Source organism: Trachypithecus francoisi, unplaced genomic scaffold, assembly GCF_009764315.1.
Source record: "Trachypithecus francoisi isolate TF-2019V2 unplaced genomic scaffold, Tfra_2.0 Lachesis_group5, whole genome shotgun sequence".
Taxonomy (NCBI): Eukaryota; Metazoa; Chordata; class Mammalia; order Primates; family Cercopithecidae; genus Trachypithecus; species Trachypithecus francoisi.
This window is the reverse complement of record NW_022681470.1, coordinates 57,013,531-57,029,062: the sequence shown is the minus strand read 5'-3', so window position 1 is coordinate 57,029,062 and position 15,532 is coordinate 57,013,531. Positions and strand designations below refer to the sequence as shown.

At 39.4% G+C, this 15,532-nt stretch overlaps 1 long non-coding RNA gene across 2 annotated transcripts; it reads left to right on the top strand.

Moving 5' to 3' along the window:
• The first annotated feature begins 643 nt into the window (after window positions 1–643).
• LOC117075570 lies at window positions 644–14,920 on the top strand. 2 transcript variants are annotated; one of them, XR_004434055.1, is made up of 4 exons: window positions 644–2,772; window positions 3,477–3,604; window positions 13,190–13,274; window positions 13,393–14,920. It is a non-coding gene; the product is annotated as an uncharacterized LOC117075570 (long non-coding RNA). The 2 variants fall into 2 exon arrangements; XR_004434056.1 differs by lacking the exon at window positions 3,477–3,604.
• Window positions 14,921–15,532: the final 612 nt, after the last annotated feature.

The window sequence follows — 15,532 nt, the reverse complement described above, 5'->3', positions numbered from 1 at the left end:
TAATGTAAAAGTTAGATGCAACTGAAAAGAGCCACCATTCCTGCCTATTGGAATTTCCAAGGATAGGCAGGGTGTGGTGGCTCATGTCTGTAATCCCAGCACTTTGGGAGGCCGAGGCAGGCAGATTACCTGAGGTCAGGAGTTCGAGACCAGCCTGGCCAACATGGTGAAACCCCCGTTTCTACTAAAAATACAAAAATTAGTCAAGTGTGGTGGCATGTGTCTGTAGTCCCAGCTACATGGGAGGCTGAGGCAAGAGAATCGCTTGAATCCAGGAGGTGGAGGTTGCAGTGAGCAGAGATCGTGCCACTGCATTCCAGCCTGGGTGACATAGCAAGACTCCGTCTAAAAAAAAAAAAAAGAATTTCCAAGGATAATTTCTAGAATCCACAGGAGGCCCTGACTTTTATTATACCAAAAAACAGAAGGAATGTCAAAATTTCCTTTCCTTTTATTTTATTGTTTGAGAGTCTCACTCTGTCACCCAGGCTGGAGTGCAGTGGTGTGATATTGGCTCACTGCTACCTCCACCTCCTGCGTTCAAGTGATTCTCCTGCCTCAGCCTACCAGTAGCTGGGATTACAGGCACTCACAGCCATTCCTAGCTAATTTTCATATTTCTAGTTAAAGCTAGGGTTTCGTCATGTTGGCCAGGCTGGTCTCGAACTCCTGACCTCAAATGATTCACCCACCTCGGCCTCCCAAAATGTTGGGATTACAGGCATGAGCCAACATGCCAGGCCCAAATTTCCTTTTAAAGACAGGATTGATGACAATGGCAAATACTATTTGTGAAAACATTCCCAGGTTTCCCGTAATCTACTTTTGCTTTCTCTGTTAAAAGAATTGGATGAGGATGGGATTGGCCTACAGCACAGGTGCAAAACAAGTAGCTCCAAAATAAACACAAACTATCTCAGTATTCCTCACACTCAGTAGAAGTGTGGAATAATGATGTAAGCATAGGTGATAATGAAAACTCTTGATGACTGTTTATCTGGTGAAAGGAGAGATAGGCAAAATTTCTTCACCTTTTGACTACACGATTTACACAATTAGAGAGAACACGTTCCATCTTCCCTCACCAATAAAAAGTTATTAGTGGTGAATTTGTTGAACTAGAATGTCACATTGTAGGTTATTTAAAAATAAAAAGTGGGTATCAATAGATTGATTGGCTGCTCATCCATTCATTGATTCTTTTATCACACATGTATTGAGAGTCCACTCTGCCAGGCTTTCTGTTCTAGCTCTGAGGATTCAGCAGTAGAGAGACAGGCAAGGTCATGGCCCTCATGGAGCTTACATCCTTTTAAGGTAGAGAAAGATAGGTAAATAAGTAGGCAATAATTGAACATATTATGCCAGACTGAGATAACAGTAGTGAAGGAAGTAGGGTAGAATACCAGGAACCGTGTGGGTTGAGAGGTGAGGGATTCTATTATAAAAAAAACAGTCCCACATCATCCAAAGGAACCAGCCAAACATGAGGAGAAACAGCAACCCCAATGGCCACGAAATGGGAGGAGCTTGGTGTGTTGGAAGAACCAGGCCAGTGTGTCTGGAGCAGTGAGAAAAGAGTGGAATAAGACAAGTTGGAGAGGTTGGCTGCAGTCAGATCCATCTATTCATCTGTCCATCTGCCTATATTTAGCCCCTGTCCATTTATTTATCTACTCCCCCCATCAAAAATCATTTGGGACAACTTATAAAAATACACAAGATAAAATAGACAAATGAGAGAAGGGGAGGCCAACTGGAAAAATAAAGTTCGGAGAAGATTAACATGTAAACACATGTCATGATACCTGCAGTTATGAAAAGTAGTCTGAAAAGTCAGTTCTGAGTTTCTCAGCGGTCAAAACCAACGAAAAATGCCATCAGATATGTGATTCATAGTGTTCATGAGATAAAAATAAATTATTTTCTTAGAAGAAACATTTCACCCCATCCTGAGAGTTGAGAGAAACTTCTTTATGGCATCCGTGGTGGTTCTGTATTGTGTCAGCTTGGCTCAGTGGAACCACTGTTCCCAGGACCCCCTTCCCTCTGTGGCTCTGGGCAGAATTGGCTGAAAGAGGAAATGGTGGAAGATTGAGAAGGCAGAAGTGAATCAACAGCAATTTTCTGCAGGTTAGCAGAGATAGATGTAGTTGAGGAAGAGACACAGAGATGCCAGTAGGTTCCAACTTATTTTTGCTCTCCTCTCTCTCTGCATCTGGCTCTTCGTGCCTGAAGACAAGAGCAAACCCACCTTACTACCAGGTGCAGCAGCAACAGCCTTCGGTAGTGTCTCCATGCCAGCCTCTAGCATCTAGATGTTCCCAGCTTTCTACAGGGCCCTGTAAGCTCCCACTCTCCCCCTCTGCCAGTGTCACAGGAGGGTCGGTTAGTGACACATCCCTGATCTTTCAACCTCCTGCCTCCCTCAACCGTGTCATGTCCAAATCCTATAATAGATCCCTCAATCTATGATGCTTATCATGGTTCTGCTTCCCATTTCAAACCCTGGCTGAGACGTGGTCTCATGAGGGGACATTGCGTGGTGTGGTGAAAGTCACCCCACAATGTCCCCACGGTAAACATAAAATAGCTGTGAATTTCTCTTAGAGAGCTGAGGACACGAGCAAAAGTGGATTGTCTGCCAGGCTGAAGAGACCCCAAGGTGAACAGAAAAGGATGGAAGCTGCTATCTGGCCTGCCAGCCTTTCTCATATTCCTTTAGGACTACCTACCATGACAGTTCCGAGCTCAGCCGCAGGCAGCCATCAGGTACTTATAAAGTAGCTGTCATGACTAGGGAACTGAATTTTAAATTTTAATTAAGTTTAAATGTAAAAACTGATAACTTGAGTCTGTTATTGAAAAACCTTTAGGTATGGTTCAGAACAACTTGGGTATATTTGCAACTTGCAATTTTATGAAACCTAAATCATCTGGGTGCGGTGGCTCATGCCTGTAATCCCAGCACTCGGGGAGGCCGAGGCAGATGGATCACTTGAGGTCGGGAGTTCAAGACCAGTCTAGGCAACATGGTGAAACCCCATCTCCACCAAAAAATAAAAAAAATAGAAAGGCATAGTGGTGTGTGCCTGTATTCTCAGCTACTCAGGAGGCTGAGGCAGGAGAATTGCTTGAACCCGGGAGGCAGAGGTTGCAGTGAGCTGAGATCATGCCATTGCACTCCAGCCTGGGCAACAGAGTAAGACTCTGTCTCAAAAAAGAAAAGAAAAGAAAAAGAAAGAAACTTAAATTGATATCAACTATTTCTGATGAAAAAGTTGAGATGGCCTGTGAGTGTAAAATAAATTCTGTATTTTGAAAACTTTGCATGAAAAAATATTATAAAATATCTAATTCATAATTTTGTATATACATATTTTTAATTAAATATATTGGTAAAAATTCAAGTTTCTTTTTACCTTTTTACAAGAAAACTTATATTATGTATGTGGCTGGCATTGTATTTCTACCAGACAGAGCTACTGAGGAACTCAAGGCACCCTGGGTGAGACGATTCGTTATTTGTACATCTTTCTGTCATCCGTGGGGACTGACTCACCTCCTGAAAATATGGCTGGAATGAGTCTGACACTGTAAAGAGGTACTGTAACTATGGGCTATCCAGTTTGGGTCAGACCTTATCTGCACACCATGGGTAATATTTTTGCTGAACCTGAGACATGAGTGAGAGACAAAAATACAAGCTAATAGACACATTCACAATGGAGGCAAAAAAAAAAAAAAAAGAAAAAAAAGAAAAAGAAAAAGAAAAAAGATATCTCACATTTTTTTTTCCTAGGAAAATTTTTTTGGGGAATTGAAATCTCTCTATTCATTGCTATTTGAGAGTGATCAGGCCTCTATGGGGACATCTCAAAATTCTGGTATAAAAAGCCCTTCTTTGTTGAAAAGGAGACAGAGGACATTTTTATAATTGCTGACGTTAAGTAAGCACAAATTATACGCAAATAGAATTCCTTCGGGTATGTAATATTGAGTCTAGAGTTGAAATAGCTTTGGTAATGTGGCTACATTAATTGGTGCTTGTGAGGGACAAACTGAGGTACTTTTGGATAAGAACACAGCTGATGTGACTTCTAAAACTTTCTGCATTCATCAACAGACTTTTCTGGTCCATTAGGCCCAGGTCCCGGCAGGGTGGTTGGAGGAGGGGCTTAGGGGAACCATCCTGATCATTGATTGCTCTGATTTTTTACCATACTTACCTGTGAGCTCTTTTTTTTTTTTCTTTTTGGGACGGACTCTTGCTCTGTGGCCCAGGCTGGAGTGCAGTAGCCTGATCTTGGCTCACTGCAATCTCTACTTTCCAGGTTCATGTGATTCTCCTGCCTCAGCCTCCCAAGTAGCTGGGATTACAGGTGCCCACCACCACGCCCGGCTAAGTTTTATATTTTTAGCGGAGATGGAGTTTCACCATGTTGGCTAGGCTGGTCTTGAATGCGTGACCTCATGATCTGCCCGCCTCGGCCTCCCAAAGTGCTGGGAGCCATCACACTTGACTTCTCCTCTTTCTTCTCAATTATCTGTGCGAGTGTACCTATAAAGGCATTGCACACTCCTAAGGAGTTAGGGGGTGGCAGGGCTGGCTTGGGTCTTGGCTCTTAACTGTAGATAATTTGTAATTTTGTGTTTTCTGTAAGAGGAGAGAAGGGTACTATGAAGTCTGGTTCTGTGTCTGACCCAAACCGGATGGCCCATAGTTACGGGATAGGAACGAGTGAGGAGGGGTGGGTGGTCAGGGGGTCTGTTCTGCCTGGGTTTCTAGCATTGTCACTGGGAGAGCAATCAATGATCAGAAAAGCACCACCCTTCTCTTCTATGTGAGCCAAAATTAATATAAGCCAAAGGAAAAATTTAGAGAAAAGGAAATTATAACACTTAGGAATAGTCTAGGTGTTCCCTGACATCATTAATCATTTATTTGGCTTCCTTACGGTTCTTCTCACTTTAAAAAAACAAGTGAGTGAGAGTGAACAAGGAATTGGCCATCGGGGTTGAAGGAAGAGCCACTTATGATGAATGGTGGCTCCTTGTGGAAAGTGCTTTATGTTACAATCTTAAACTTATTTCACTGAGGATTTCAAGCAAAAAATACACCCTTTATCGATGTTCTTCAGCCTCTTTTGCTTCTTTATTCACCTGGCTCCTTGGGGGTAACAGAGGTCACTCTGGGAAATAGATTATTGACTTGTACTAAAATGTTACTACCAGAAATGGTAAGGCTGGGTCAATTCTAGTGAATGCTGGTCACTTGGAAGAGTTTTAACAAACACAAAATGTAAACTTTGTGAGTGTAGTCCCCTAGGTGATTAATCAACAATCAGTTTGGCAAAGGAATTGTTTTCTTCAATTCATTGTATTTACCTGCAAGTCATGATATCCTCTTCTCTTTCTTCCCAATTATGGGTGTGAGTCTACTTATAAAGGGCATTACACACCCCTAAGGAGTTAGGGGGCTGGCAGGGCTGCCTTGGGTATTGGCTCTTAACTGTAGATAATTTGCAGTTTTGTGTTTTCTGTAAGAGGAGGAAGGGGAACTATGAAGTCTGGCTCTGTGGCACTGCCTCCTGAATGGCACTGCTCATTCTGCTCGGGGCAGATTTAAACTGTGCTTACACCTCTTGTAGCCTTGCTTAGAATTAGCGTGGAGTGGTTTCTGAAATACAGTGTGTGCACTGCGGGCATACAAGAGGAAAATGTTAGAATTTCCTTTTCTATTTTTATCTCATTCCCCTTTATCTATTTTTATTTTTTTTAAGCAAATGTTTTATGCTGTACCTAATCTAGTAGAGTACAGGTCCACAATCCCTTATCCACAATCCCAGTGTTTAAAAAGCTCTGAAAATCTGAAGTTATTTTGTAATTCATTTGGCCATTCAGCCTGAACTGACCTGAACTGAAGTGTGGCAATAGTCTTTATTTAATGCAATTGGTAGGAATAATTAGAATAATCATGCATTTCTTTGTAGAACTCTTAATGTGTTTCATTATGTGACGCTGCCCTGGATCCCCACTGGGGTGTTACATAATGTGTGGTATTTGCACCCTATTATCTTGCTAAAATTGGGAAAATCTGAAGCATATTTTGTTCTAAGGATTTTGGGTAATTATTGTGGACATGCAGTTGAATATAACTTATAGATGAAAAAATAGACATATGCTGTGGATGCAAGCTCAAGGGTTTTTTGTTTGTTTGTTTGTTTTTTACTAACATGGCATGTGAATCTTGGAGCTCACTGCACCAGACCACGGTGACTCTGACATTAACCTCATCAGGACCCAGGTCTCCTAACTCATCCAACAGGCCAGGCCAGGCAGTGACTCTTCCTGCGCGCTCTTTGCTTACCCACCTTGGTTAAAGACGGGTGGAAGAAGGACAGATGTGAGGTGCAAACCAAAGACAAAAAGAATAAAAGGTTCTATGTATCTTTGTCAGAAGAGTCTCATGGACTAGAGCCTGATAAGACATTTCTTAGGATGGGGAACTCATGGCTGAATTCTAGAAATTAAGATTTATTTTCTGCCCATGTAAAATATTGTGATACTTTTGGACAATTAATGGAAGCAATTGTTTATATTTTGAATGAGAGAGAGAAAGAGACAGAGAGTGAGAGAACAAGAATATAGGTTTGTAAATTATGAATTATAAATTAGAAATTTCCAGTATCTTAACTCTCATGATGTAATGATGAAATCATAGTAACAAGAGGAATCAAATGATTTAAAGCACTGTGAACAATTGGTACAGTATCTCAAAAATGTTTTTGTTTTTGTTTTTGTTTTTGTTTTGAGACAGAGTCTTGCTCTGTCACTCAGGCTGGAGTGCAGGGGCGCCATTTCGGCTCACTGCAAGCTCTGCCTCCCGGGTTCACACCATTCTCCTGCCTCAGCCTCCCAAGTAGCTGGGACTACAAGCGTCTGCCACCACGCCTGGCTAATTTTTTTTTTTTGTTTTGTTTTTAGTAGAGACGGGATTTCACCGTGTTAGCCAGGATGGTCTCGATCTCCTGACCTCATGATCTTACTGCGTTAGCCTCCCACAGTGCTGGGATTACAGGGGTGAGCCACCGTGCCCGGTCTCAAAAGTGTTTTTAAGGAGACTTCGTCAGTTTTTTCATAAGTCATCAGAATGTTTATTTTGTATTCAGTGCCTAACAAAAGAAACTTGGTACAATGCTGAAGGATTTTGCCTACAAACTTTTGCATTTGCCCTTGTGGCCAGGATGCAAAATCCTTTCTGCTTAGGGGCTTGGACATTTGTCATGGTATTTACTCCATAGTAGCAGAATGCCTAGTGTAGTGTTTGCTCCTGGAGTTTTTTGGTTGACTCTGGGGACACCGAGTGTCACTCTGACTCCAGTAAGTAATGCCAATGGCACAGGTAGATGGATCTGACAGGCCTGAGGACTAACAGAATCTCAGCCGCCCTTCTCCAATGAAGGCTATACATCAGCACTTGGAATCTGCTGGAGCTGAAGAGGGTGACAAGGGAATAACATCCCTTTCTCTTCTATCGACAGGGGTAATAACTCCTCACTCCCTAGGGACAGATTGTGAAAGCCAATAGCCAGGAGCTGTGAAGCAGGGAGGGTAGAAGAATTGAAAATTAAAGAGGGAGTGGAAATTTTGCGTAAGGCTTTAGTGAGATGGAATAAACCATCAAACGTCAATCTTTTAATTGCCTTGTTGTTGACACAGGGGTTTGCAAATGTTCCTTTTGATTGCTTATTTTAAACTGATTGTTAAAAGTCATGTATATTACATAAAGGTGGGTTTATGCTTTATTGTGTATGTTTTACTAGTGAATGTTATAATATCCTGATATTTAATATCTAAATTTCTTCAAGTCATCGTTTTAAAGTCCTTATTGACAATATATTTTAAAATATCTTTCTGAAGTAAGATGCACCAAATGCATTAGACTGCTTAATTATTTAATCTGATGTCTTTATTTCCTCTTGCATACCTGTGTGTTTATTACAGCTGAACATGAGGGTATTCGGTGTATGCATATTACATACAGTATTTCCTGAAGGTTAATAAGAATTTCTATTTTCAAGTAACCATCACAATGACTTAAGTGCCCTGTAGACATCAGTCTTCTGGTGGCAACCAATAGCAAACAGATAGTCCTTAAGGTCTGTAGTGCTAAGGAGAGTTTCACATTCATGGCACCACAAGAATAAGTGAGTTTCAGGACCCAAATGTTGCTTTGAATTAAGTGTGGTGCAAAGAAAAATTTGACTTTTTAGAATATCATACTGTTTGGAAACAGATGCCTTTGGATGCCGCCTGCTTTACAGGAAACACACTTATTTAGTTTTTAAACTAGGACTGGTGTTTAGTTAAATCTCCTGCGGACTCAGTTCACTGAAGGTGACAGAAGTACTCACTCGAGCTCAATGAGAAGTCGACGCGACTGTAAATTTTTCAGGCAGCGACAGGAGATCTTGTTATAGGAGTCAGAACGGGGGTCAGGGCAGAGCCTGTTGATGATTGAGGAAAAGAGAAGTAAATTCATTCTGCTTCAGGCACTTTGTCAAGTGCCAGTAGCTTACCATTGAGAGCTAGTCACCCGTTCTAGTCTTACAGCCCTAGAGGTCACTCATTTGATATAAATCATAGCACTGCATAGGTGCGGCAACCTATTGCCACTCGGGATGAAATAAAAAAGAGGAATGCTGCTTTCAGAATGGAAATGACTACGAATATCCCACCACATGTTGCTGTTTAATGCAATATGTGGTTAGATATTGATCTCCCGAATCAAGTCATTAAAATGTGCAGTTTTTGTTTATTGGAATGAAGAAATTAAATGGTTCAGTTATGCCAGACCTTACCTTTTCTGATGAAAACTATTGATTTCTTGCCACAGCTTTATAAGCGACAATGTTTTTGATTACTCTTGACAAACCTCCTTGGAGTGTTAATTAAAATCGTACCAGATGAGCAGGTGTGGGAGATCATTAGATCGCCCGGATCACACATCTCCACTTCATATTCTGCAGCCTTGCATAATGAATAGGGCACAAGAGGGGAAAAACAATATCTTCATCAGCAGAATTAGCATCTTCACTTTTTAAAAAACTAGGTGACATTCCATGTTATAGTACAGATGCTGTTGAATCGTTGGCCCATTCCTACCACTACATTTGATCAAAATTTCCTTTTTATGTTTTGCTTTAATTTTTTAAAGTATCTAATGAGTTGCTGTTGTTGGTTCTGAGGTAGAAAATATTTAAACACTTATTTATACAGATAATTGAGGAATCAAATAAAGCTCTTTCATTTCTTATGCAGATGAAGTCATGAATATTAATGTGGTTCATTTAACACTTAAAAAAATCCCCTCAGTAAGATAGCCTAGATGTGATTTTTAAAAATCTTTTACCACTTATTTTTGGGATCTGTATAAAATATGATTATATAGAAATATGCTCTCTTGAAGACTGCAGTCTGTTGATTTATAATAGAACTTTTTTTTGTGGCTATTAAAAGATTGTTACATTTGAAAAATCAAAAATACTTAAATGATAATTTATAAAATCAGAAGCAATTGATATTCAGTTTTTGAGAAATGAATAATCTTTACATTGATGCCATTTATTATGGAAGATGATTTAATTATTACTTCATTAATACGGGCATTGAAATGAACTTTTTTTTTGTTTTTGTATAATGCAAAGAATTTAGATAATTGGAATTAGATTTAAAATCCTCTCTGAACTGGTGTCTATAGATAGCAAGACAGCTTGTATTTCTCAGATTCATAGGACCTGAAGAGAACTTTAAGAGGTCATCTAATCCAATCCCCTGCTGCCAAAGTGGCTGTTTAAAAATGCACTATTTTTCATTAGTCTGGAATTTTTAAAAGGATTAATGAATTTATAAATGTATTATTTACAGTGTTCTGATCATGTACGTCTAACTGGAGCTGTTAGATGTTGAAATAATAAGTTGTATGTGTGTGTTTTAAAATATTGACTTCTAGCAGAATGATTTATGGTTTACAAAGTGTTTTTCCATTTATATTCTTTCATTTGATTAATAACCAAGTTTTACATCTCAGGAAATGTCTTATAATTTTTTAAATGAAACTCTGGCTCAGTTTACCCAACTGACTTAGAAATATTTATATAATCAAATTATTTGATGTTACATTGTTGTTTCATAGCTGCTGTTATGGATAGCTCTAGAAAGCATAAAGAAACCCTAAATTGTTATTTCTGTCTTATAGGTGAAGGTTATTTATGTTTTGTAGGTGAAATATAAAGTTCAGATAAAGCTTCAATCCAATTTTTTTTTTTTTTTTTTGAGACGGAGTCTTGCTCTGTCGCCCAGGCTGGAGTGCAGTGGCCGGATCTCAGCTCACTGCAAGCTTCGCCTCCCGGGTTTAGGCCATTCTCCTGCCTCAGCCTCCGGAGCAGCTGGCACTACAGGCACCCGCCACCTCGCCCGGCTAGTTTTTTGTATTTTTTAGTAGAGACGGGGTTTCACAGTGTTAGCCAGGATGGTCTCGATCTCCTGACCTCGTGATCCGCCCGCCTCGGCCTCCCAAAGTGCTGGGATTACAGGCTTGAGCCACCGCGCCTGGCCTCAATCCAATTTTTTAGTACTAAAATCTCATTTACTATTTCTAACAAGTCCCACAAATAGTAATTGTGCTCTACCAACCACTTAAGCAAAATATTACAAATAATATACATATAATTTTGTAGAATCTCAGAATTCTAATCTTAGAAACTATGTGTCCTTTGTATTTCTGCATAACAAGCCACCACAAAACATAGCAGTCTGTAAGAAAGAAATTGTTTATTTTGCTCATGAATCTTCAGCTTGGAGCTTATCTCTGCCCCATGTGGCATTGGTGGGTCAGCTGACTTGGGGCTAGAGAATTCGTTTTCAAGATGGCTCACTTTGATGGTTGGTGAGTTGGTGCTGAATGTCATCTAGGAACCAAACCAGAGCTGGGGCCAGGGACTTTCCATGTGGGCCTATCTCTGAGGCAGCTTACATCGCCTCCCAGCCTGATGGCCGGATTCCAACAGAACAAAGCAAAAGTACATGGCATTTAAAAAAATACAGCCTTAGAAGGTGCATAGCGTCATTCTCACTATATTGTTGGCTGAGGTCATCGTAAATGTCTTCTCAGGTTCAAAGAAAGGGGGCACAGACCCCAGCACTTGAAGAGAGGAGCACCAAGATCAGAGAGTCAGACAGAAGAGCTTCTGGAATGGGAGATGTTATGGCCGTGTTTTGAAGACACAATTTGCCACAGAAACTATTTGTTCACTCCTTTCATATTACATATATTATCTTGGATATGGCTTAATTTGAGAGAAGTAAAAGTAAATAAAAAAACATGATTCTAATAATTCAACTATAGTTATTCTTTAAAACTATATGCTTTAAGTTGTGTTTTATTTTCAGAGAAAAGGCATAAAGATAGGTCGTTTTAAATAAGTTTTGAGTATAAAAACACTTTGAAATCTACTATGTTAGCTACAATGGGCAATAAAGACTATGAATTTTTTAAAAAATCATAATAATTATTTAATCCACATCTACTTCACCATCCTTTGGAAAATCAGTTAAGTTCTAATGAAAATTTCTGTTTCAGAAAATTTTAACTATTTGGTCACTTGTGATTGTTGTTGTTGTTCATTGTTATATTAGAAACTCATCGTGTTTTTTTTGTTGTGACAATTGTGTTTGATGTTTGCTAAGACTCAAGATTGCTGCATCGTAGAATTACAGATGCAGAACCCTTATGGGTTTTTTCATTCATTCAGTGAACATTTATTGTGCTTCTATGATGTACTGTTCTAGGCACTTCAAAAGTTATCCTGAGAGTGGTGTACAATACATGCAATGATACACATATATATTTTATTTACCAGATGTAATAGAGAATACACTTCCAGTAATCCTCTCTGTTCTCTTTTTCTTTTGAACTATCGAATAGGGTTTTTTGCTTAATTTGTAATCATGAAAAAGTTAGCAGAGAAACGCAATCTTTAGAGACTCTTGGAAAACTTATCTTGCTCTTGATACGTAATTAATCCATAAATGGAACTAAGAATCTTTGGTATAATTTGTTCAATACAACATAGAGATCTCTCTCAAAAATAACTTATTTATCTGTTTATTAATGTATCTTAAAAATATATGGTCATAGATCCTTATTTGCCTATATAATGACTTTACATAATTAAATTTTCAGTAGATTTTTGTCTAGTGACCAATTTTGTTCAACAACCATTTGTTGAAACATTTCACTGTAGTAGGCATCTTTGCATGCACTATCTCGTTTAATCCTTAGATGAAACCTATGATGGAATATTAGTATCCCCATTTCATAGATTAGTCTATCTGGTTCTCAACATTTCCCCTTTTCCTACAGGCTTTTCCTTACCTGTTTTGTGCCACCTAAGATAAAGAAGGAAAGGGTGACGATTGTGGTACTTGTTAGAACCACATATTATCTATATCATGTGCCCAGAGTTAAATCATGTGCCCAGAGTTGTATCAATCATAGATTTCACCTATACATAAAATTTCTGCCCTTCATTTCGACTTTTCATTCAGATCTGGCAGGACACCAAACACAAGAGGTGTCGTTATGTTTCCAGCATGAACAAGAATCTGAGATCAAGTTGTTAAGATACAGATTGAGCATTCTGAATCTGAAAACCTGAAATTCAAAATCCTCCAAAATCCGAAACTTTTTGAGCACTGACCTGATTGTTGCAACTAGGAAATTTCACACCTGACCTCATGTGATAGGATGCAATCAAAACTTTGTTTTATGCACAAAAGTATTAAAAACATTGTATAAAATTGCCTTCAGGCTATCTGTATAAAGTGTATGTGAAACATAAATGAAGTGTGTGTTTAGACTTGGGTCCCATCCCCAAGATATCTCATTATGTATGTGAAATATTCCAAAATCCAAAAGAATCTGAAATCCTAAACACCTCTGGTCCCAAATATTTCACATAAGGGATACTCGAATTGGACATTACCTAGTTTCTATGTTTTCTGTAGCGAAGTAAAATGCATTTATTAAATCATTTTTAAATGATGTACTAAAGAAAAGAAGCCAGGAATATATTTGTTTCTCAAGTGATCCCAGCTCCATCATGCCTCATCTGTGTTTCACCAGGCAGCAGCAACAGCAGTGGATTCGAAGAGCTCCAGAAGTGCAAATTTAGCATTTCGCAGATGTTCTAATAAAGGCAAACTGGCTGGTAAGTGAGTCAGGGCAGATTTTTAAGCCCTTTCTTTGCTCTGCAGGGCACCAACTGTGCTTGTGTAATCTTTATACAAAGTAATGTTGATCTGTTTCGTTCTCTGTCTTTTTTGCAGTGGCATTTTTCACTTGAATGATTCTGCTTCATGCAACATCAGGATGAGCACGTGGAGGCTGCTTTGCGTTAGAAAGTAAACATACGTATGCACAATTGCACACCACACAGTGGTTTGTGTGGGTGGAGGAGAATGTGCTTTTAAGGAATAATCTCTCCTCTTCAGAAAACCAACCGCTTTATATGTTTATTGGCCAGATTTTCTTTGGTGGTGTTTTAATGGCTTGTTTGTCAGACATGTCGCATATTAAACTAGCAAAGCCTGGATTCTCTTAGGATCCAAGGTCCTCTTTATTCTCTCCTCCATATTGGAAATCATTCCTGTCAGCTCGTGCTCTCCAAGCTGCCTGGAAGAACTTTGGCATAGTTTTCCTAACCTTTCAAACAGTAAAAGCAAAACTCTCCTTTGATAAAAAAGCCGGAGGACTTTGGCATGTAGCCATAAAGGATGCAGGCGACTCGGCTGCGATCTGACAGAATAATCCACAAAACACTGAAAAGTTCTCGTTAAGGTCCCCAGAGTGGGCTGAGGCACTTTGCTTGTACTTAACATATATCAACTGTCACCCGGCGGCAGTCAGTGTTGAACTGAACACAATGGAACATCCAGATGGTCTAAACAAAGCGAACAAATGTTCACTGCTATTAAAAGCTGTTTACATCAACTTCCAGGATTTCATGTAGTGAAGTTTATATTGTGTCACTACTGAGGTGCTTAGCTCTGTCTGCATCGAAGACCGGCCTTTTGAAAACTCCTGTTGCTTGTATGCTCATGCTCTCAGCACCTAGTGGAAAGCAAAGTTGAATAATAAATCAGGAAATTGCATAATGTCAAATAGTCATGCAATTTCAGACATTTTAAATGATTTGCCCCCATTCTGTTATATTGGTTGTCTATTGCAGCCTCAGCTCCAGACCCAATAAACACAAAGCAGACCCTCTTCTCTGATGGGGGTGTGTCATGGATGGATGGATAGATGGGTGACCGCTATCTGCCTCTGCAGACAGGGCCTCCGAGTCTTGTTGGCTCCGCACTGGGGATGTTTATGCAGTAATGGTTTTGTTTTCTTCCTCCAAGATGCGGCGATATCAGGTCCTGTCTTATTGGGGATTAATATACATGAGTGATAAACCCACACTTGTTCTGTCTTCTTCCTTTGACCTCTTTATGGCATCTCTTTTACAAATTCCAGACACACTGCCTACATTGTTAAAGATTTGTTGTTGCCATTAATAACAATACTCATATAAAAGGTGTCCAGCTTATTTATTGTTAAAGAAAAATCTACAAAAACTGTCACTCTTTATTAATCACTACCAATTCCTCTTGGCATAACATAGCTAAACAAATAAGTAAATACTAAAAGAATACTATTTATTAATTTGCTCTACAATTCATAGTATAACAAAATAGAAAAGACCCTCATACATGCAAGTTCATTACTTAATTAAAATAATTATTTTCTATATAAACATCATTTTAACTCAATTTTATATTACATTTGTGTTAAATTTTACATACATGGCTGGACGCGGTGGCTCACGCCTGTAATCCCAGCACTTTGGGAGGCCGAGGTGGGCGGATCACAAGGTCAGGAGATCGAGACCATCCTGGTGAACACGGTGAAACCCCGTCTCTACTAAAAATACAAAATTTAGCTGGGCGTGGTGGCGCGTGCCTGTAGTCCCAGCTACTCGGGAGGCTGAGGCAGGAGAATGGCGTGAACCCGGGAGGCGGAGCTTGCAGTGAGCTGAGATGGCGCCACTGCACTCCAGCCTGGGCGACAGAGCGAGACTCCATCTCAAAAAAAAAAAAAAAATTTTACACACACACCCCAAAATAATTGTATATCATTTGTTGTGTCATTTTGGTTGCTACCATACTTTTTTGTTACCAAGAAGACTTTTTAAAGAGAGGAGATCTCGTAAATGATTAAACTCAAATGTTTAAGAAAATTTGATTTATCGGCCTTATTTTCTCCAAAAATGAACTTTTGTTTTAAGTTAAGATCAAGTTGGATATTGAATGATGTCATATGCCATGACACAGAGCTGAATTTTAGTGATGATATGTATGTCCTCAAAGAAAGATTGATGTGGGCCTTATGAGCCCAGTAAAAGTGGGTTGATCTCTACTGCAT